This window comes from Mustela nigripes, chromosome 3 (genome assembly GCF_022355385.1).
Source record: "Mustela nigripes isolate SB6536 chromosome 3, MUSNIG.SB6536, whole genome shotgun sequence".
Lineage (NCBI taxonomy): Eukaryota > Metazoa > Chordata > Mammalia > Carnivora > Mustelidae > Mustela > Mustela nigripes.
This window is the reverse complement of record NC_081559.1, coordinates 24,251,561-24,273,752: the sequence shown is the minus strand read 5'-3', so window position 1 is coordinate 24,273,752 and position 22,192 is coordinate 24,251,561. Positions and strand designations below refer to the sequence as shown.

Sequence of the window (22,192 nt, the reverse complement as noted above, 5' to 3'; positions counted from 1 at the left end):
TTCTAAGTAAAATAAAAGCATCCCAGAATAAAGCTCAAGAATATTTACAGGAATACAAAAATATCCATCATCTAACTGATTACCTCGATGAATTTATAATGTACATGGTAATATTGCCATTTAAGGCATGAGAAAGTTGAGGCTACTTCTAATTCACGTACCTGGTAAGTGGTAACTGGGATCTGAAACTCAATCCAATTGAGTTCAAATCTACTAGACAAACTAGAAGGAAGTCAGAAATAAATTCATATATAAATCAAATAAAAGGTCTTTATTCACCATACTTTAATTTTAATATACGTTATTTCTTGGTTTTGGAATAGTGATTTCGGTACTAGAAGCTGAGAGTGAAAAGAAGAGATGTTGGGGGGAAGGAAGGGTGATGTGACCATTAGTGAATGTGACCAGACAATGAAAAGCCTCAGTAGAGCTTAGAGTTTTAAAATTTTTCTTGTCACTTTTCCTGTTAAACTGGGAAATAGAAGATTTAACTAAAACATGCCGATAGACTTCCACCGAATCTTTAAGCAATTACAATATGGCACATTTACAGAATTAATGTGATCACCCAACTGAGTAATTCACACACAGAGAGAGCACATATTTTCCTGAAGTGATTATAACTTGAGAGATCTTTGCCCCTGCCCACCAACTTATTTCCTTCTAAACAACCACCTTTAAATAAAGTATGTGTATCATATTTACTTACATTTGAATGAAACCCACATTGATAATCCAACTTCCTAACACAACCCACAATGACGGGTAACCCAGTTTGAGAATTAAAGGACATCCAAATTCTTTTAAAAACCAATTTCTCAACTGCTAAACCTCTACGACACTTTGATCCGTTTAATCAAGCTGCTCTAACCTATCCTTGTCCTAGAATAATACAGCTCTGTCTCTCCACAGCATGATGAGCTAAACAAAGAAATTTGTACATCATTTTTTTTAAATAATAAAATTTCCTTTTTTAAAGGACCTGTCTAATAAAATTGTTAGTCATTCATTAAATATTTACCAGACAAGCATTCCCTGTTAAAATGCCTTCATGCCAGGTGGTAGAGTGTGGTGAGAGGCGGGGAGAGGACACGAGAAGTTGGGGACTACATGATCATAGATAGACCTTACTCAGCTATGGAGTCATGTTGTTCAAACTAATTTGTAAATCTCCTAAGTGAAATGAAATGTATTGTCTGGCCGCTTTGTATTTTTGAAACATTTATACATAAGAACAAAATAGATAGAGGTGAGTATACTTGAAAATACAAACTGTGTGTTTTTGTCCCAAAGCCTTTCACCTTTGCTTGGACCAATATTTTGTTTGCTAACCTGTAACTTAGCATGCTGTGACTCTGGTCTTCCCATTTACCAAGTCAAGAAACAGAACAATCTACGTGGAGTTTGAAATAAACAGCATGTGATACTGCTGGAACCGGTTTTGCATTAATTTACAAGAGAAACTAGAGATTACAAGACCCCCTGAAGAATAAAAGCTAGCCATAGTTGAAATTGCATTTGAAATAGTATGCAAGGATGACAATTTTAAAGATGCAAGCACTTAAATTCATTAATCTGTTGTCCTTTGTCAAGGAAGAAAGTCAGCCCTTCTACATTCCCAGAGTGATGGAGGGGCCAGCGCAGGGAATGAAAATTACAGAAGCTCTAGTTTTCTGCTGCAGTGGCTGGAGGTCAGAGAGGGGCTTGGGACCCAGATGTCTAGATTAGGAGCTGACTTAGATCCAGACTGTAAAATATCCAGTCAGATCTGTTTCTTTCTTTGTTGGAAAAAGACAATTTTTTTTTTTAAATTTTACCTAAGTCAGTTATGACTGACTAACTATGAATAAGGTACAACTTCATATTTCTACTAATTTCAAAATAATCCTTTCATAAGTGCTTAGACACAGCTTTTTAGAAGTATATATATATATATATATATATTTAAAGATTTATTTATTTATTTATTTGACAGAGATCACAAGTAGGCAGAGCAGCAGGCAGAGAGAGAGGAGGAGAAGGAAGCAGGCTCTCCACAGAGCAGAGAGCCCAATGTGGGGCTCGATCCCAGGACCCTGAGATCATGACCTGAGCTGAAGGCAGAGGCTTTAACCCACTGAGCCACCCAGGTGCCCCTAGAAGTATATATTTTTAACATTTCATGGCGAAATAAAGCAAATCACCTAGCAAAGATGGTAGCAACATGTTAATACTGTTCTTAGTAATAATTCTTCTTCTCTTTGCCCTTTTGTTCTTTAATCATTGAAGATGTTATTACATTTAGATCCACACAAATTCTGTTAAACCTGTTTCATCTGTTGTGAAACAACTGAAGTTGCTACTGTATTTGGCAGAAGTCTCTTTTAAAGTGGCCAATTACTAATGATTAATACAGGGTTCACTGCAGTAACACTGTCAGGTAAACCTGCAATGAATTTATTTTCTCTTAACCTGTACATAACTACAGTCACATAAATTCAGGGTAGTAGCACTATATATATAAAAACGGTAGTTTATGGATAGGTTTGTCACCATAATGTTTACATTATTAAAGTTCATGTTTGGGGTGCCTGGGTGGTTCAGTTGGTTAAGGGTCTGCCTTTGGCTCAGGTCAAGATCCCAGGGTCATGAAATGGAGCCCTTTTGGGGCGCCTGGTTCTCCTAACTAAACAAAACAAAAAAACAATAAAACCCGAATCAACAAACAAAACAAATGAAGTCTATATTTAAGATTCTTTGTGGTCTTACTTTCTCTAACTCAGGTGGAGTAAAAAGTTCTAGATGTAACCAGCATTTACATTAGAAACAAAGGTTTCTTTTGCTTCACTAGTATCCATCAAGGGATGTTTGCAAATTCTTAATTAATTAAATTCTTAATTAAATGAGTATGCAAACTAATATTTTAGGAAGAATACAATAAATTTAGGGTTGAGGGTTACTTAAATAGAGAAGCTTAAATTCCCTTAGTTAGAAAACTGTTGAATTTTGTGATACAGCTGTTGAAATGGGGTAGGGGTAAAAGGCTGGGCATGGTGGTGATTGACCTGCTGGGCCCAATACCACTGAAACAGGCCTCAGGGAATTCCAGATCATCTGCTGGGAGATGTTAACTTTTAAAACATTTTACCTGCAGTGCCACTCTGGGTATTCAAATTAAATCTTCTGAAGAGGAAGGGCAGATTCTCCTGCTCTGCCTGTAGTTTTGCATGTTAACTAGTAGTCACTTATTGAAGTATGAATTCACGGGGTCACATTCACCCACGAACACACAATTAAGTGGGGAAAATTACATTAAAGGGAATAATCAAGTTTTCTTGTAATTATGCTTATGAGTAAATTGGTGTGACGATTCTTTTTGCTCTAATTATGTGATTCAGGGATAATATATGAGGCACTAGACATTATCCCTATATGTAAAACAGTCTCTAGGAAACTCATGCTGTTTACCATACATGTAATTCTTCAAAATTTTTAAATCACACGCAAGCTTAGACTGACTACAACTAATCACAGCTGTTGCCTCTACTTGAGTTCTCTTCCTTAAGTTCATTTCATGGTTTTCTTTTCTTTAAGATTTTATTTATTTGAGAGAGAGAGAGGAAGAGAGAGCATGCACAGCTGGGGGGAGGGGCAGAGGGAGAGGGAGAAGCTCCCCGCTGAGCAGGGAGCCCTACATGGGGCTTGATCCCAGAATCCTGGGATCAGGACCTGAGCTGAAGGCAGCTTAACAGACTGAGCCATCCAGGAGCCCCTCATTGCATGGTTTTCTTAAATGTCATTCTCTCAAGTCCTTCCTCACCAATTCCATTATTAAAACCCAGCTCTCACCTCATTTTTAAATTTTTACTCTAATTTACTTTTTACTCTAATACACCTTTTTACTCTAATTGATTATGGTTAGATAACATGTATTATTCTCAAGACTATTAATTTATTTGTTTATTGTTTGGGTACTTACCAGAATATAAAGTCCATAAGAATAGGACTTGGCATCGTTCATTACTGAACATTCAATATTTATTTATTTATAAAGATTTTATTTATTTATTTGACAGAGAGAGACACAGCAAGAGAGGGAACACAAGCAGTGGGAGTGGGAGAAGAAGAAGCAGGCTTCTTGCTGAGCAGAGTCCAATGCAGGGCTATATCCCAAGACCCTGGGATCATGACCTGAGATGAAGGCAGGCACTTAATGACTGAGTCACCCAGGCACTTTGGACATTAAATATTTAGAACAGTGCTTAGGACATAGGAGATGCTTAGCAGAATTTTAAGTAGAAATTTTATTACTGAATTTTTCATGCATGTCCCCAATTTTTAAGCCATCCCAAGGATGTGCATATTGAAAAACAAGTTATTAGTCTTGTAGTCAAAGAGGAAGTATCAAGAACTATGACATAATAACAATAGTATCAAGAACTATGACATAATAACAATTTGTAACAAAGAAAGTTACAAATGTGTGAAGTCATCACTATCCAACTATAGAAGTTATTGAAGGTTAACATTTGAGGGGAAAATGATATAATATTAAATGTACTATTTCTTTGTTATTTGCAGTGTTAAATTTCTAAGAACAAAACAAAGCAAAAACACAGGGAGAAGACCGCTATAAATTTATTACATTTAAAAAATAATTTTCTAATTAATTTTTGAATGTCTGCTTATACAACTCCTTTTTTCCCCTTTACTTTTAAGTGTCATATTTTTCTACCAGAAGTAATTTTCTTTGTAAATTGTTAAGATTTAAAAATAAGATACAGTATTAGGTTAGTTTAAAAATATCGTTAATTTTTGAATATTAGGAGCAGTGAGGTAATTCAAATATCATATAAAATAAAAATGGTATGTTACATGTCCCTTAATTTTCTATTCTGCTGTTGTTTCCAATTTCCCCAGGTAGAGAGAATGTGCTTTAGTGTTTTTTACCACACAACTAAAAGTTTTGACTTATGCCTCATCTAGGTGCAGTAATGAATAAGAACTGACATCAAATATCAATATTATTGGCCCAGCTAAATGGTAATTGACATCAAGTCGGATTGCTAAAGAAGTAAACAAAATTGAAATTTTTTTTGGCGTGTAAGTACTGCCTGACATCATTTGTCCTTCAGAGGATCAATGGCTGCATGACCTAAATGTTGTTTGTATTTCTTTATACAAAATGGCCAGAGATTGATACAAAATACTTTTTGTTTGAGCTTTGATAAAAAAATTCAGAATATAAGAAACTGAGCTTCTTTTACTAAAATGAAGTGAGGACATGTATATATTTTTTAAATAGGCAATTGTGGGTATTGGTTGTTTTTCCTGATTTAAAGAAAAAATAATGTGAATTAATGCATTTATGTCCACAAACTGGCAACTTATGGAAAAGGAATTCATCTATATCAGATCAAATTTAAAACTCTTAACTGCCTAATTACTAAATGTTTTTTTAAAAATTTGAGAGAGAGAGAGAGAACAAGCAGGGGGAAGAGCAGAGGTAGAGAGAGAGAGAGAAGCAGACTCCTCTACTGAGCATGGAGACTGACTGTGGAGCTCCACCCCAGGACCTGAGATCACAACCTGAGCTGAAGGCAGATGCTTAACGAACTGAGCCACCCAAGTACCCCTAACTGGTATGTTTTGATATAAAAAAATTCTCCTACTGAGACTTATATCCATTTTTTTTTTAAGTAATATTCAGCTCAAGTTTAGTACAGTGCACAGTTTCTATTTGGAGTAGTTTCAGAATTCCATTTTCTTTTCTTCATTGAAGTATAGGTATTGCAGATTTATGTTTATAATACTGATATTATGTTACACACAACTAAATTATAGGATGTAAGAAAGTCATATTACATATTTGTGTGTGTGTTCTTTTATTTACTTCTACTTATTTGAAAGCAAATTGTTAAAAGGAATCTTAGTTTCATGAAGAAGAAGAAAGAGGAGGAGTAAGAGGAAGAGGAGGAGTGGAAGCAGAGACAGCAGCACCGGGGAGAAGAAGGAGGAGAGGGAGTGATGGAAACAGGAGCGGTAGTGAGAGCATCTTCGAGTTGCCAGGCACTAGGCTGAATACACTACTTGTATTATCTAATACTCACTGTTCTTTTTATCATTAACTTTCACAAAATAATTGAATGATTGCTCAAGATCTTGTGAATGGCAAAACCAGTATCCAAAGGTATAATTGAAATTTGATAATTTTCTAGTGCTCTAAAGTGACAAGACACTATGATTCTACAGAAGCTTTCTAAGGAGCAACTGATCTATTCTGATAATTCAAAAAGTTTAGCTTTGTATTTATGGTTTGTTGTTTAATATCCACAGAATTTGGAAGGCCAATAAACTTGAAATAAATAAGTGGGTAGAAGAATAAATGAAACAAGATGGGATTGGGAGGGAGACAAACCATAAGTGACTCTTAATCTCACAAAACAAACTGAGGGTTGCCGGGGGGAGGGGTTTGGGAGAAGGGGGGGGGATTATGGACATTGGGGAGGGTATGTGATTTGGTGAGTGCTGTGAAGTGTGTAAACCTGGTGATTCACAGACCTGTACCCCTGGGGATAAAAATATATGTTTATAAAAAATAAAAAATTAAAAAAAAAAAAGATGCAATGATACAATACTGTAATGAAATAATTGTACTTTCATTTGTTCAGAATTCCGCATTCATTCATCATAATTTTTGAACATTCTTTGTGTAAATTATATTAGATGTTAGAGATATTAAGTCAAATAAGATTTAATTTTCTTACATTTTTTTCACTGTATTCCAATTTAGGAGTCTTTATTTACTTATTTATTTATTAACCTTATTTATTTATTTGTCAGAGAGAGATTGAGAGCAAGCACAAGCAGGGAGAACAGCAGGTGGAGACAGAGCAGGCTCCCTACTGAGCCTGGAGCAAGGAGCCCGATGTGGGACTCCATCACAGGACCCTGGGATCATGACCTGAGCCAAAGGCAGACTCTTCACCAACTGAGCCACCCAGGTGTCCCTAGAAAGTTTTTTTTTTTGTTTTTTTTTTTAATTAATGAAGAGACAAAAATTGCCAAGACAATGGTGTACAATGGCTGATCCTCTAGCTTCTGCATTGGGAGAATAGCGTGACACAAGCAAAGATGCTAGGAGATGGTTAAAGATTAGGATGAAGGGAAAGCAAGAGTTTCATTTTTATCATGTTAAAAATATGACATCTTATACATATTTAGACCAAGAAGCAAAATAGCTAATGATGAATCTAATGATAATGAGCAGAATAAGACTTACTTGGAAATCATTACATGCAGGAAAAATTAAAAGTTATAGGTTTGAACGAAATGATATAAGGAGAAAATTTGCTAAAAAACAAGATTTAAGATTGAGTCTTGACACTATTTAATATTTGTCAGTCAAGTGGTGAAGCAGGATCCAGCTTAGAAGATTGAGAAGCAATAACCATGGAGATTTTACTTCTCAGGATTCAAGAAGAATATTTTAGGTGATTTATTTAGGTGAAAAATAAAGTCTGATAATAATGGAGAAATAATCATGTGACATGTAACAATGTGAAAACTGAGAGCAATTTCAGTGGAGTTTTTGACTTGGAGTTTATACCTGAATGGCTGAGTCTAAGATGATATTGGAGATTTCAGGGCAACATGGAGGAATAAGACAATGGAAAAATAACACTGCCATTCAAACTTCAAAGAAATTATGGATTAAAAAGTTAAAAAAACAAATTAATGTATATCTAAACTAAAAACAAAACATAACAATGAAACAGGGACAGGCAAATTTGAAAAGAACCCAACAGAAATTCTATAGATGATAAATGTAGTAGCAGAAATACAAAAGCTCAATAGAAAAATTCATAGTAAACTAGATTCAACCAAATTAAATTTAGTGAATTATAAGAGAGATCTGAAGAAGTCCATCAGCAGTCAGCATAGCGAACTACAGCATAGGAAATACAAAGACAAGTTAAGAAACTTGGGGAACTAAACAAAAGGTTTCAACCTAAGGATAAAAGGAGAGTCTAAAGGATGGACTAGAGGGAACTGACAAGAAACAATATTTAAAGAAATAATGGCTGAAGATTTTTTGGGATTAACAGAATACAATGGTGCCCATATTGAAGAAGCACAGCAAGTTTTGAAGGAAACAAGGAGACAAGACCACATGTACACACATCATAAAAATATTGAAAATAAAATAGTAAATGTACTAAAAAGTTTCAGAGAGAAAAAGCAAACAGGTTACCGACATAGGATCAGCTACTAGATTGAGAGCGGACTTTCATGGCAAAAATAAATCCAAGAGAAAATGGACTATCACAATGAAAATAAAATATGCAAAGACCAAGAGACTTACTATCTACTGACTCTCAGTGAAAGAGCTACTAGAGAGTATTTTTCAGCAAGAAGAAAATGAAACTTTCAAAGAAGGAGAAAAAAATAAATAAATTAATTGTAAACAAAGAAATAATAAACTATATTGGTAACACTAATAAATATCAACTCTTTCAAGGTGGAATCAAAATATAAAATAAAAATAACATGGAATATTGCAAATTGATGTCTAGAAAACAGTCTGAATGTTTTAATTTCTTTGTGTTGTTCTGTGGAGAATAGCAGTGTTATTTAATTGTAGGCATGTTAGTGAAATAAGATCTGCATATTAAAAGTGGAAGAGTAACAAAAACAGACAAAAAGGAAAAAAACAAGGAAATTAGATAATAGAATAAACAAAATAATATGGTAAAAGTAAATCCAAATATATTATTAACAAATGTAGACCAATTAAAGTCAGCTATTAATGACTCAGATTTTATTAAAAACATGAAGTAAACAGTATATGCCACTTATAAGAGAAATAAATAAAATGAAAACATAAAAAAGGAAGGAAATTGGGGGATGATTAAAGATATATTGTGTAAATATGATCAAAATAAGTAATATAAAGCAAAATGTTTTAGTTTTGTCAAACAGGGCAATTTTACATAAGTCTTTAAGCAAGTCTTCATGAAGCAAATGAGACTCATAATTTTACATGTATCTACCAATTAAGTTTCAACAAAATGTAAAGCAAAATGACATTTGAAAATAAAATATATAAAAATCTATAAAGGATTTCTTTTTAATTGGGAATTAAAAATCCATAAGAATCCTGGGAGATTTTAATATTTCTCATAATATAAAATTTTAAACAGACAAAAATCACATTTTTATATGATTTGCACAGTTACAGCTATAGCAATCTTTATCTAACAAATACAACTAGATGTCCCAAAACAGAACATACATTCTTTCTAAGCCTCCATAGGACATTTTTTTTTTTAAGATTTTATTTATTTGACAGAGAGATCACAAGTAGGCAGAGAGGCAGACAAAGAGATGGGGAAGCAGGCTCCCTGCTGAGCAGAGAGTCCTATGTTGGGGGCTTGATCCCAGGACCCTGGGATCATGACCTGAGCTGAAGGCAGAGGCTTTAACCCACTGAGTCACCCAGGCACCCTCCATAGAACATTTTAAAAATGATCATGCACAAGGCCACAAACAAGTCCTACCAAATCTCCAAAACTGAAATCATACAGATATTTTTCTGATGATTATGTAATCCAACTATAAATCAACAATTGAAAGACAGCACTCAAATTTTTCATGTATCTTTCATAGATTTGGTACTAAAAGCAACTTTAAATAAGTCCAAATTTACAAAACAAAAAATCAAGATTATATGAAAGTAGTAAAAGTAAGCCAGCAAGTGATTGAGAGATGAAATTCAAACTATAAAAACAGACAATTTTGGAACATGTTTATATATAGATAAAAATAGTACTATAGAAAGGGGGGGAAGGAATAATGTAATGTAAACTTATGAAGAGAAAGAAAGAGGAATGGGAAATTAAATTTATTGTACAACCTAAAATATTGAAATTTCTCAGGAACTAAAAAACTCCTTCTAAGATTACTGAAGGTGAGACACTAACAATGAGTGGAGATGCCTATATATTTGGAGATGCATAAGTAGGAACAGGAGATTTCTTCTCTGAAGGCTTTTATTTTATCACTAAAGAATGAGTCAAAGGGATATAAGAAGAGTTTGTAGAAGAGAGGAAAGTGGGAGTTTGAGGATATTTAAGAAGGAGGTTAACAGCAATCTAAGTGAATAGAAAAGTGAACACACTAGAAAATATAATCTAAATGTTAATTAATAGTGGGGCGCCTGGGTGGTCCAGTTGGTTAATCATCCATTCTTGGTTTTGGCTCAGGTCATGATCACAGGTTTGTGAGATTGAGCCCTGCACTGGGCTCTGTCCTGGGCATGGAGCTGCTTAAGATTCTCTCTCTCCCTCTGCCTCTTCCCCACCTTCTTCTCTCTCTCACTAAATAAATAACTAAATAATAAATATAAATGTTAAGTAATAATGAGTGGTTATTAGTACTTGGGAGTAATAAATTTAATTTGAATAAAAAAAGACCGTTGGTTTAAAATGACAACATAGGCAGATTCTGAAGTCTCTTCCTCCACAGAGAGCACCAAATTAAACCTATTAATGTAACAGGTTCTCCTGAAGAACAACTGAGAGCTGACTAAAAAGTTACTGAACAACCAAAGGCAGAGAATGAATGGCAAGAGAACAGCAGGAGAGATGGAGACATGTCACAGTTTAAAAGAATAAATAGTGGGCACTTCTATGGCTCAATTGGTTAAGCATCTGCCTTTGGCTCAGGTCATGATCCAGCTTCCTGGGAAAGAGCCTGCATCGGGCTCCCTGCTCAGCAGGGAGCTTGCTTCTCCCTCTGCCCTTCCCCCTGCATGTGGTCTCTCTCTCTCTTTCTCAAAAAATTAATTAATTAATTAATTAATTAATAGCATTTTAAAAAATTAGAAGAGTAACTAGCATATATAGCCACAGCTCCAGCCAGCCAGCAATAGTCACCAAGCACATAGAGTCTGCATAGGAGTTACCATAAATAAGAAAATTGCTTCAACTTTAGGAGAAGTAGCTGTTTTACCTAATCCATAGAAACAAAAACAGAAAGTCAAGCAAAATACGGGAGACAGAGAAATATGCTCCAAAAGCAATAAAAAGGAAAAAAGAAAAAACCCTCAATTGAAGAATTAAAAGAAACAGAATAAGCAATGTGCCTGATAAAGAATTAAAATGCTTCAAAGTATAGGGATAGAGGGAACATTCCTCAACTTCATGAAATCTATCTATGAAAAACCTGCAGCGATTCCCCTCCATGGGGAAAAGCTGACAGCCTTCCCTTTGAGATCAGGAACATGACAAGGATGCCCAATCTCACTACTCTTGTTCAACTCAGTACTGGAAATCTAGCAACAGAAATCAGACAAAAAAAGAAATAAAAGGTAATCAAATTAGTAATGAAGCCAAACTCTCTCTCTTCACAGATGACATGATACTTTATATGGAAAACCCAAAAGATTCCACCTCCAAACTACTGGAACTCATTCAGCAATTCAGTAATATGGCAGGACACAAAATCAATGCACAGATCAGTTGCTTTCTTATACACTAACAATGAAAATATAGAAAGGGAAATTAGGGAATCAATTCCATTTACTATAGCACCAAGAACCCTAAGATACCTGGGAATAAACCTAACCAAAGAAATAAAGGATCTGTATTTGAGGAACTACAGAACACCCAGGAAAGAAATTGAAGAAGACACAAAAGATGGAAGGTCATTCCATGCTCATGGATCGGAAGAATAAACATTGTTAGAATGTCTATACTGCCTAGAGCAATCTATCCTTTCAATGCTATTCCAATCAAAATTCCACCAGCATCTTTCAAAGAGCTGGAGCAAACAATCCTAAAATTTGTATGGAATTAGAAGAGATCCCGAATTGTTAAGTACATGTTGAAAAAGAAAAACAAAACTGAGGGCCTCATGTTGCCTGATTTCAAGCTTTACTACAAAGCTGTGATCACCAAGACAGCAAGGTACTGGCACAAAAACAGACACGTAGACCAGTGGAACAGAGGAGAGAGCCCAGATATGGACCCTCAACTCTATGGTCAAATAATCTTTGACAAAGCAGGAAAAAATATACAGTGGGAAAAAGACAGTCTCTTCAATAAATGGTGCTGGGAAAATGGGACAACTATGTATAGAAGAATGAAACTCGACCATTTTCTTACATCATACATAAAGATAAACTAGGAATGTATAAAAGACCTCAACATCAGGCAATAATCTATCAAAATCATAGAAAAGAACATAGGTAGTAACCCCTTTGACATTGGCCACAGCAACTTCTTTCAAGATATATCTCCAAAGGCAAAGGAAACAAAAGTGAAAATGAAATTTTGGGACTTCATCAAGATCAAAATCTTCTGCACAGCAAAGAAAACAGTCAACAAAACAAAGAGGCAACCCATGGAATGGGAGAAGATATTCACAAATGACACTACAGACAAAAGGCTGATATCCAAGATCTATAAGGAACTCCTCAAACTCAACACACACAAAACAGATAATCATGTCAAAAAATGGGCAAAAGACAAGAATAGACACTTCTCCAAAGAAGACATACAAAAGGCTAACAGGCATATGAAAAATGTGTATCATCATTAGGCATCAGGGAGATTCAAATCAAAACCACATTGAGATACAAGCTTACCCCAGTCAGAATGGCCAAAATTAACAAGACAGTAAACAACAAGTGTTGGAAAGTATGTGGAGAAAGGAGAACCCTCTTACACTGTTGGTGGGAATGCAAGTTGGTGCAGCCACTTTGGAAAACAGTGTGGAGATTTTTTAAGAAATTAAAAATAGAGCAATCCTATGACCCTGCAATTGCACTACTGGGCATGTACCCCAAAGATACTGATGTAGTGAAAAGAAGGGCCATCTGTACCCCAATGTTCATAGCAGCAATGGCCACAGTCACCAAACTGTGGAAAGAACCAAAATGCCCTTCAACAGATGAATAGGTAAAGAAGATATGGTCCAGGGTGCCTGGGTGGCTCAGAGGGTTAAGCCTCTGCCTTCGGCTCAGGTCATGATCTCAGGGTCCTGGGATCGAGTCCCGCATCGGGCTCTCTGCTCAGCAGGGAGCCTGCTTCCTCCTCTCTCTCTCTCTGCCCGCCTCTCTACCTGCTTGTGATCTCTGTCTGTCAAATAAATAAATAAAATCTTAAAAAAAAAAAAAAGAAGATATGGTCCATATACACTATGGAGTATTATGCCTCCATCAGAAAGGATGAATACCCAACTTTTGTATCAACATGGATGGGACTGGAAGAGATTATGCTGAGTGAAATAAGTCAAGCAGAGAAAGTCAAGTATAATATGGTTTCACTTACTTGTGGAGCATAAGGAATAACATGAAGGATATTGGGAAATGGAGAGGAGAAGTGGGTTGGGGGAAATCAGAGGAGACAAACCACGAGAGACTGTGGACTTTGAGAAACAAACTGAGGGTTTTGGAGGGGAAGGGGGCGGGAGGTTGGGTGAGCCTGGTGGTAGGTATTAAGGAGGGCACGTATTGCATGGAGCACTGGGTGTGATGCATAAACAATGAATTTTGAAACACTGAAAAGAAATAAAATAAAATTAAATGGAAAAAAAGAATTTAAAGAAATGATCATAAAGATACTCACTGGGCTAGAGGAAAGAATGGAAGAACTCAGTGAGACCTTCAATAAAGAGTTAGAAAATATTAAAAAGAATCAGTTAGAGTCAAAGAATATAATAACTAAAATAAAAAAACACAGTGGAGGGAATCAAGAGTAGATTAGAGGATACAGAAGAACTATCAGCGATCTGGAAGGCAAGGTAATGAAAAGCACAGAAGCTGAGAACAGCAAAAAAAGAAAATAATTTTTTAAAAATGAGGGTAAATTAAGAGTTCTCTTACACAACATTAAGTGAACAAGCATACGCACTATAGGGGTCCCAGAAAAAGATAGAAAGAAAAGTATGGAAAATTTATTTGAAGAAATAATAAATGAAAATTTCCTTAATCTAAGGAGGGGAATAGGCATCCAAGTCTGAGAAGTATGGAGAGTTCCAAACAATATGATGTCAAAACCATAGCACATAATGATTTAAACATCAAAGGTTAAAGATAGAGAATCCTAAAAGCATCAAGAGAGAAACAAAAAATTATCTTCAAGGGAAAATCTTATAAGGCTATCAGTTGATTTTTTAGCAGAAACCTTGCAAGCTAGAGAGAAGTGCCATGATATATTCAGAGTATTGAAGGGACAAACAAGAATACTTACACAGTAATGTTATCATTCAGATTTGAAAGAGAGATATAGAATTTCTGAGACAAACAAAAGATAAAGTAGTTTATCACCACTAAACCAGCCTTATAAGAAATGTTAAAGGGACTTCTTTAAATGGAAAATAAATGACCATACTTAGAGACATAAGAAAAATATGAATAAAAAGATGTAAAATATGACCACATATACATAAAATGGGGAAGGGAGTTTTTTTAAAGATGTATTTGAGCTTACATGATTTCCAAATTAATATGAACTGCTATTTACTTAGAATGTTACATATGAACCTCAAGGTAACCACAAACCCCCAAAAATAAAGAGAAAGAAAGCCAAATAAAACACTATACATACTCATTGCTTAAAAAGGAAAAGAACACAACAAGAAGAAAGAAACAAAAACTACAAAAACAATCAGGAAACAAATTTTAAATGGCAGTAAGTACATACCCATCAATTACCTTAAATATAAATGTCCTAGGGACACCTGGGTGGCTCACTTGTTAAAGTAGCTGTGTTTGGCCCAGGTCACAATCTCATGTTCCTGGGATCAAGTCCCACTTCTGGCCCCTTGCTCAGCAGGGAGTGCTGCTCACCAGACTTCTGCCTGGTCTGCCTGCTGCTTCCCCTGCTTGTGCTCTGTCTCTGACAAATAAATAAGTAAAATATTTTTTAAAGTAATTATAAATGGCCTAAGTGCTCCAATCAAATTAGAGTGGTAGAATGGATATAAAAACAAGGCTCATCTATAAGTTGTTTACTGGAGAGTCACCTCAGACCTGAAGATGCATCCAGATTGAAAGTGAAGGGATGGAAAAACATTCACCAAGCAAATGGAAGTAAGAAGGAACAGAAAAAGCTGGAGTAGCAATACTTATATCAGACAAAATAGACTTAAAAAAAAAAAAAAGACTGTAATAAGAGACAAAAAAGGGCATTACATAAAGATAAAAGGATCAATCCAACAAAAGTATATAACAATTGCAAATATTTATGTGCCCAACATTGGAGCACCTAAATACATAAAACTAATATTAACAGACATAAAGAGAGAACTAGATGGTAATACAATAATAGTAGGCAACGTGAACACGCCACCTAAATCAATGGATAGATCACCCAGACAGAAAATCAATAAGAAAACAGGCCTCTGAATGGACATAACAAATACATATAAAACATTCTGTCCAAAAATAACAGAATATACATTCATTTCAAGTGCACATGAAACATTCTCCAGAATAGATCACATATTTGGCTATAAAACAAGCCTCAATACATTTAAGAAAACTGAAATACTATGCAACTTTCCCAACCACAATGGTATAAAACTAGAAATACATCACAACAAAACATATTGAAAAAACACAAACATGTAGAGACTAAGCAACATGATACTAACAACCAATGAGTACATAAAGCAATAAAGGAGGAATCAAAAAATACATGGAGACATATGAAAATGAAAACACAGCAGTCTAAAATCTCTAGGATACAGTGAAAGCAGTTCTAAGAGGGAAGTATATGGCAATACAAGCCTACTTCAAGAAACCAGAAAAAATCTAATAAACAATCTAATGTTATACATGAAGAAAGTAGAAAAAGAAGAACAAAGCCCAAAGTGAATGGAAATAATAAAGATCAAAATAGAAATAAGCAATGTCTAGCTAGCTAGATAATAGATAGATAGATAGATAGATAGATAGATAGATAAATATCAGTGGCACCAAAAGCGGTTCTTTGAAAAGATTTAAAAAAAAAAAAGAAAGCTGGCAAAAACTTAGCCAGACTCAAGAAGAAAAGAGAAAGCACTCAAAAGCAAAATCAAAAAAAGGAGAAATAACAGCTGATATCACATAATACAAGGGATTATGAGAATACAATGGAAAATTATTTGCCAACAAACTTGACAACCTAGAAAAAATGGACAAATTCTTAGAAACATATAATCTTCTAAAATGGAACCAGGAAGAAATAGAAAATCTGAATAGACTAATTGCAAGTAACAAAATTGAATTGGTAATCAAACAATTAAAGTCCAGGACCAGATGAATTTATAAGTGTGAACTACCAGACATTAGAAGAGTTAATATCTATTATTCCCAAGCTATTAAAAAAAATAGAACATTGAAGGATAGCTTTCAAATTTGTTCTATGAGGTATTACCCTGACTCCAAAATTAGACAAAGACATCTCAAAGAAAGAAAAGTATAGGCCGATAAACCCGATGAACATACACACAAAAATCCTCAACAAAATATTCGCAAAATAATTAGGTGGGATATATTCCTGGGATGAAAGGATGGTTGAAAATTGGCAAATCAGGAATGCCTGGATGGCTCAGACAGTTAAGTATCTGCCCTTGGCTCAGGTCATGATCCCTGGGTCTGGAATTGAGCCCTTCATTGGGCTCCCTGTTCATTGGGGAGTCTGCTTCTCCCTGTCCCTCTGCCTGCCATTCTCTTTTTGCTTGTGCTCTCTCTTTCTCTGTCAAATAAATAAATAGTCTTTTAAAAAAGCATTGGCAAATCAATCAATGTCATATACAACATGAAAAAAATGAAGAATAAAAATCATATGATCATCTCAATAGATGCAGAAAAAGCATTTGACAAGGTTCAACATTCACTCATCATTAAAAGCTCAAAATAATAAAGACCATATATATAAGACCATATATATAAGAAATATATATATTAATATATATAATATATTAATATAATAAAGATCATATATATAAGAAACCCCACAGCTAACATGATCCTTAATGGTGAATAACTGAGAGCTTGCCCTTTAAGCTCAGGAACAAGACAAAGATGTCCACTGTCATCACTTTTATTCAACATAGTATTAGAAATCCTAACCACAGCAAACAGACAAGAAAAAAGAAGTAAGAGGCAACTGCATTGGTAAAGAAGCTAAACTGTAGCTATTTAAAGATAACATGATACTTTTCATAGAAAATCCTAAAGATGATACCAAAATCTACTAGAAATAATAAATGAATTCAGTAAAGTGTCAGGATACAAAATTAATACACAGAAATCCATAGTTTTTATACATTAACAGGAAAGTCACAGAAAGAGAAATTAAAAACAAAGCAAAATAAAACACCATTTATAATTGCACCAAAAAGAATAAAATACCTAGGCATACACTTATTAAAGAGATAAAAGACCTGTACTCTTAAAACTATAAAACACTGTGAAAGAAATTGAAGACACAAACAAATGGAAAGATATTTCATGCTCATGGATTAGAAGAATATTAATAAGATGACCGTAATACCCAAGGCAATCTACAGATTCAAGGCAATCCCTATCAAGGTACCAACAGTATTTTTCACAGAACTAGAATAAATAATACTAAAAGTTGTATCGACCAAAGACTGAATAGCCACAGAAATTCTGAGAAAGAAGAAAAAAACTGAAGATATCACATCCCAGATTTCAAGATATACTACAAACCTATAGTAATCCAAATAGTATGGTACTGGCACTTGGCTGAATAGAATAGAGACCCTAGAAATAAACTGATATTTATATGGTCAATTAATCTAAGACAAGGGAGATAAGAATACACAGTGGGGAAAAGACAGTCTTTTCAATAAATGGTTCTGGGAAAACTGGACAGGTACATGTGAAAGAAGGAAACTGGACTACTTTCTAATACCATACACAAAAAATAAATTCAAAATGGATTAAAGACCTAAACAAGAGACCTGAAACAATAAAAATGTTAGAAGAGAGCATAGCAGGAATTTCTCTGACATCAGCTATAAACATGTTTCACTGCACACTTGTGCAATGCTTACAAATTCTATATGACCCAATAATTCCACAACTGTGTATTTATCTACCCAAGCAAAATCAAAATACTAAATCAAAAAGACATACACACCTCTATGTTTATTGTGGCATTATTTAAAATAGACATGGAAACAACCTAAGTGTCCATCAGTAGACAAACAGCAAGGGAAACAAAAGCAAAAATAAACTATGAGGACCATATGAAAATAAAAAGCTTTTGCACAGCAAAGGAAACCATCAACAAAACAAAAACGATAACCTCCTGAATCTGAGAAAATATTTGCAAATGATATATCTAATAAGGGGTTATCCAAATATAAAGAATGCTTGCAATTCAACACACACACACACACACACACACACACACACCAAACAATCTGTTTTAAAAATGGGCAGAGCACTTGAATAGCTATTTCTCCAAGAAAGACATACAGACAGCCAACAGATACATGAAAAGATGCTCAACATCACTAATCATCATGGAAATGCAAATCAAAACCATAGTGAGATAACACCTTATACCTATTAGAATGCCTAAAATAAAAAAAGACAAGTGATAGTAAGTGTTGGCATGGATGTGGAGAAAAAGAACTCTTGTGCAATGTTTAGAAATTCTATATGATCCAATAATTCCAACACTGTGCATTTATTTACCCAAGTAAAATCAAAACACTAACTCAAAAAGATATATACACTTCTATGTTTATTGTGGCATTATTTAAACCAAGACATGGAAGCAACCTAAGTGTTCATCCATAGACAAATGGATGAAAAGGATGAGATTATGTCATTTGAGACAACATGGATGGACCTGGAGGAGATTTTGCTAAGTGAAATAAGTTAGGGGAAAGCCAAATGCCATATGATTCCACTTATAAATGGAACCTAAAAAAAATGAGTAAACAAACAAAAAGCAGAATTATAAAGACAGACAATAAACTAATGGTTGCCATGGGGAGGGGGTGGAGGGTTGGGCAAAATGAGTGAAGGAGAGAGGGAGATACAGGCCTCCAGTTATGGAATAAGTAAGTCATAGAAATAAAAACCAGAGCATCGGGAATCCAGTCAATGATATTTTAATAGCAATGTATAGGACAGATGGTAGCTATATTTGTGATGAACATAGCATAATGTATAAACTTCTCAAATCACTAAATTGTTCACCTGAAATTAATGTAACATTTTGTGCCAACTATATTCGAATAAAACAAAAAACAGAGAACAACCAGTCTGATGGTACAGTATTTTAAAATCTCCAGGATTTTTATATCTTTTCTATAAAGAATGTAAATTTGCCAGGTGTGCTATGTAGAGGAAATAAGGTCAAATTGAACTGAAGTCCTTTGCAAGGAATTGATAGAATGATAACTGAAGAACCTAAGCTGGGGTAAAATGCTAAGCGAAGGCAGAGGGGGTGATAAGATGGTGAGTAAGATTTTAACTGATTAAATCTCTCAGTGAGGGAGAAAAATTGTACTGGATTTACTTAAGACCTGGAAAGACAAACAGATATGTTCAGAAAAGCATACTTGGAATTGAGATTTTGAACATGATGTGTTTACAGTTAATGACAAGGTGTTCAGAGTCCGACTTTAGGAATATGTAGCTGAGGAGAAAAGGGGTGTTGGAGAAAATGGAGTGAAGGTAGTGGTCAGAGTGGTGCATTGGCCACATATGTAGGGAAAGACAGTAATTTAGGAACTCTAGTCTTCAAAGAATGAGGGAAAGTGGCTGGGAGGTTCTCGGCAGTAAACTCTGTTCCCAGCAGTGAATCTGTTTTAGGATTTCAGTGGAATGCTGGTGTATTTTGAGTTTAATATATCTCATTTGATCCATGATCCCTCACTTAATTCTGAAAGTCAATTTTTCCTTAATGACCTTTAAACTGAAACTGACTTAGACCATACTTCCTGGGGCAGTCCTTATCAAAGAACCTGGAATCATAACCTCTGATATGTAAGAGGTAAGATACTTAGGGATATAAAATGCAGACTGGACTTAACCTTTTTCCATACCTTTATGTTTCATTAGTACTTGGCTTTTTGACCTTTTCATTTTGATTTTATGGCCATTTTGACATACAGAATGTGTTATATTTGTTTCTGTTATTGATAGACATGCTAAGTCAACAGGTTTTCCCTTATTACATAGGCTTTAATTCCCAGACAGTTATGTTTGTTTCTTAATCTGATCTCATTACCCTTCCCATCTCTCAAATCCCTCTCGGGGGATGCAACAAGACCTACTAGAAAGCCTCATGGAATCTCCACTCAGATCAGACTACTTCCTGGAAAACTGAAGGTGGAAGACGCTCTGATAGGGATACCCTGCTCATTTTCTTGCTATGTGTTTTTACATAGTTGTTTTGTTTTGTTTTGTTTTGTTTTTAACTTACATTGAATTTTCTGTGCCTAGCAATTACTGTCAATTTTCTTTCATTTTTTTTGCATTATAAAATGGACTTAGTAATAACACTTTCATAATTCCTTAAAATGTTTCATTAACAGATTACTTTAAAAGGTTTTAAATAACTATCTATTTCCAATAGGAAGATTGGTTAAGAATAAAGACATCAAACCCTAATAATATAATAAAGAATACAATTCAATTTACATAGCTTTTTAGGACCATATATAACTATTATATGCTGTATATTTGTTTCTGTGATTCTTGGTTGCTAGCTAGATAACACTGAATTTTACGTTTGTGATTTCTGCTTACAAATCTAAAATTGTAGAATTTTCCTAAAATTGTTTATATAAATAGCTAAATGCATTTTTACCTAGTGGTGCAACTTGAAGTCATATTCCTAAAGGCATCAAATATTAGCAAGTCTAGTTCTAAATAATTCAAGTTTCTGCCTGCTATATATGCACTTTATAATGCACTTATTAGAACAGCTTTGTTTGATAGTTTGTTTGAATGTAAACTCTGTCCCAATGCCATGTCCTTGAGTAAAAGTCTTTGTGCTCTTTCAGTCACTGCTACCTCCTAATCTCTTGACGTTCCTTAGAAAGTATGTGAAATGAAACAGTTTTCAAAACAACTGACCTATATAATCAAAAATTTCACCCATGAGTATCAGTCATCATCATAAAATATCATTTCCTTAATAGTTATCAAACATTTACAGCAAAGAAGAGTTAATGGAAGCATTTAATGAAGCTTGGGGATATTGATTTGGAATAGTGTGGATAAGTCCTTTAGTATGGACAAAATGTATAAACAAAAACAGGTTAGTCACATTGATACTGGACACAAGGACCTCATATTCATCATCTTGCCTTTTAATTATGTGTACTTAATGTATGTTTCCCTTGATTGCTAAATGAATAGATTTAATTTGGTTAATTTTATATTTATTAATTTTATTATTGGGATGTTAAATGATATGTCTTTTTTAGCTATGCTATGGCTTACCAAAATAAAATGCTTGACTCATAAAATAATTTATTTCATTTTAGCTTCCATTTAATTTTCTTACGGTATGTGAAGCTATAAGCCATTTAATAGATTTTTAGCATAAATATCCTATATCATATGGGTTCACAGTGCTTAAATGGCTCTATGTTCTGCTAAAAATAGAATTTCACTTGGTACCTACTACTAATCCATAATATATTGGCTCAATAGAGTTAATTAAATGGAAATTCCTTAATAAGATGAATTTGTTAAAATATAATTGTAGTTGAGCCCATCACTAATGTTCAAGGTGTCATTCACAATGCACCAGCACAATTTTAGTTGGAGCAAATAACATTCCTTTAGAAGAAATAAATTTTAGTGAACATTTTTCTTCTGTCTAAAAGAATAATAACAGCATGATAGTATCGGAATTTTGACGATGCTGTCATTTTGAAGTTAGAGGTAGGTAATCTATCAGATTAATTTTTTTAGCTAATTGGGAAAGAAGAGGGTATGGAATTAAGAGTCACAATCTCCTGGGCATTTAGAGACAAATTAAAATGTTAGCTATAATTAAATCATAGAGTTTGAAAGGACTTGAGAGGTCATCTATCAGTCAAATAGCTTTCATCTGAGAAAGAACAAACTTAAATCATCCTTCCATGAGTACTATCTGTACCCTTTTAAAGACAACCTCAATTAGCTTAGCAACTCAAAGCAGTGTTTAATAATCTTCATAGC

The 22,192-nt window shown here is 34.4% G+C and overlaps 1 protein-coding gene across 1 annotated transcript in view; it reads right to left on the bottom strand.

Annotated features, from left to right (window-relative positions):
- The window catches only part of SPAG16 (sperm associated antigen 16), a 1,019,820-nt gene that overhangs the window by 297,056 nt on the left and 700,572 nt on the right, over positions 1-22,192 (bottom strand). The gene's annotated exons all lie outside the window — the stretch shown is intronic.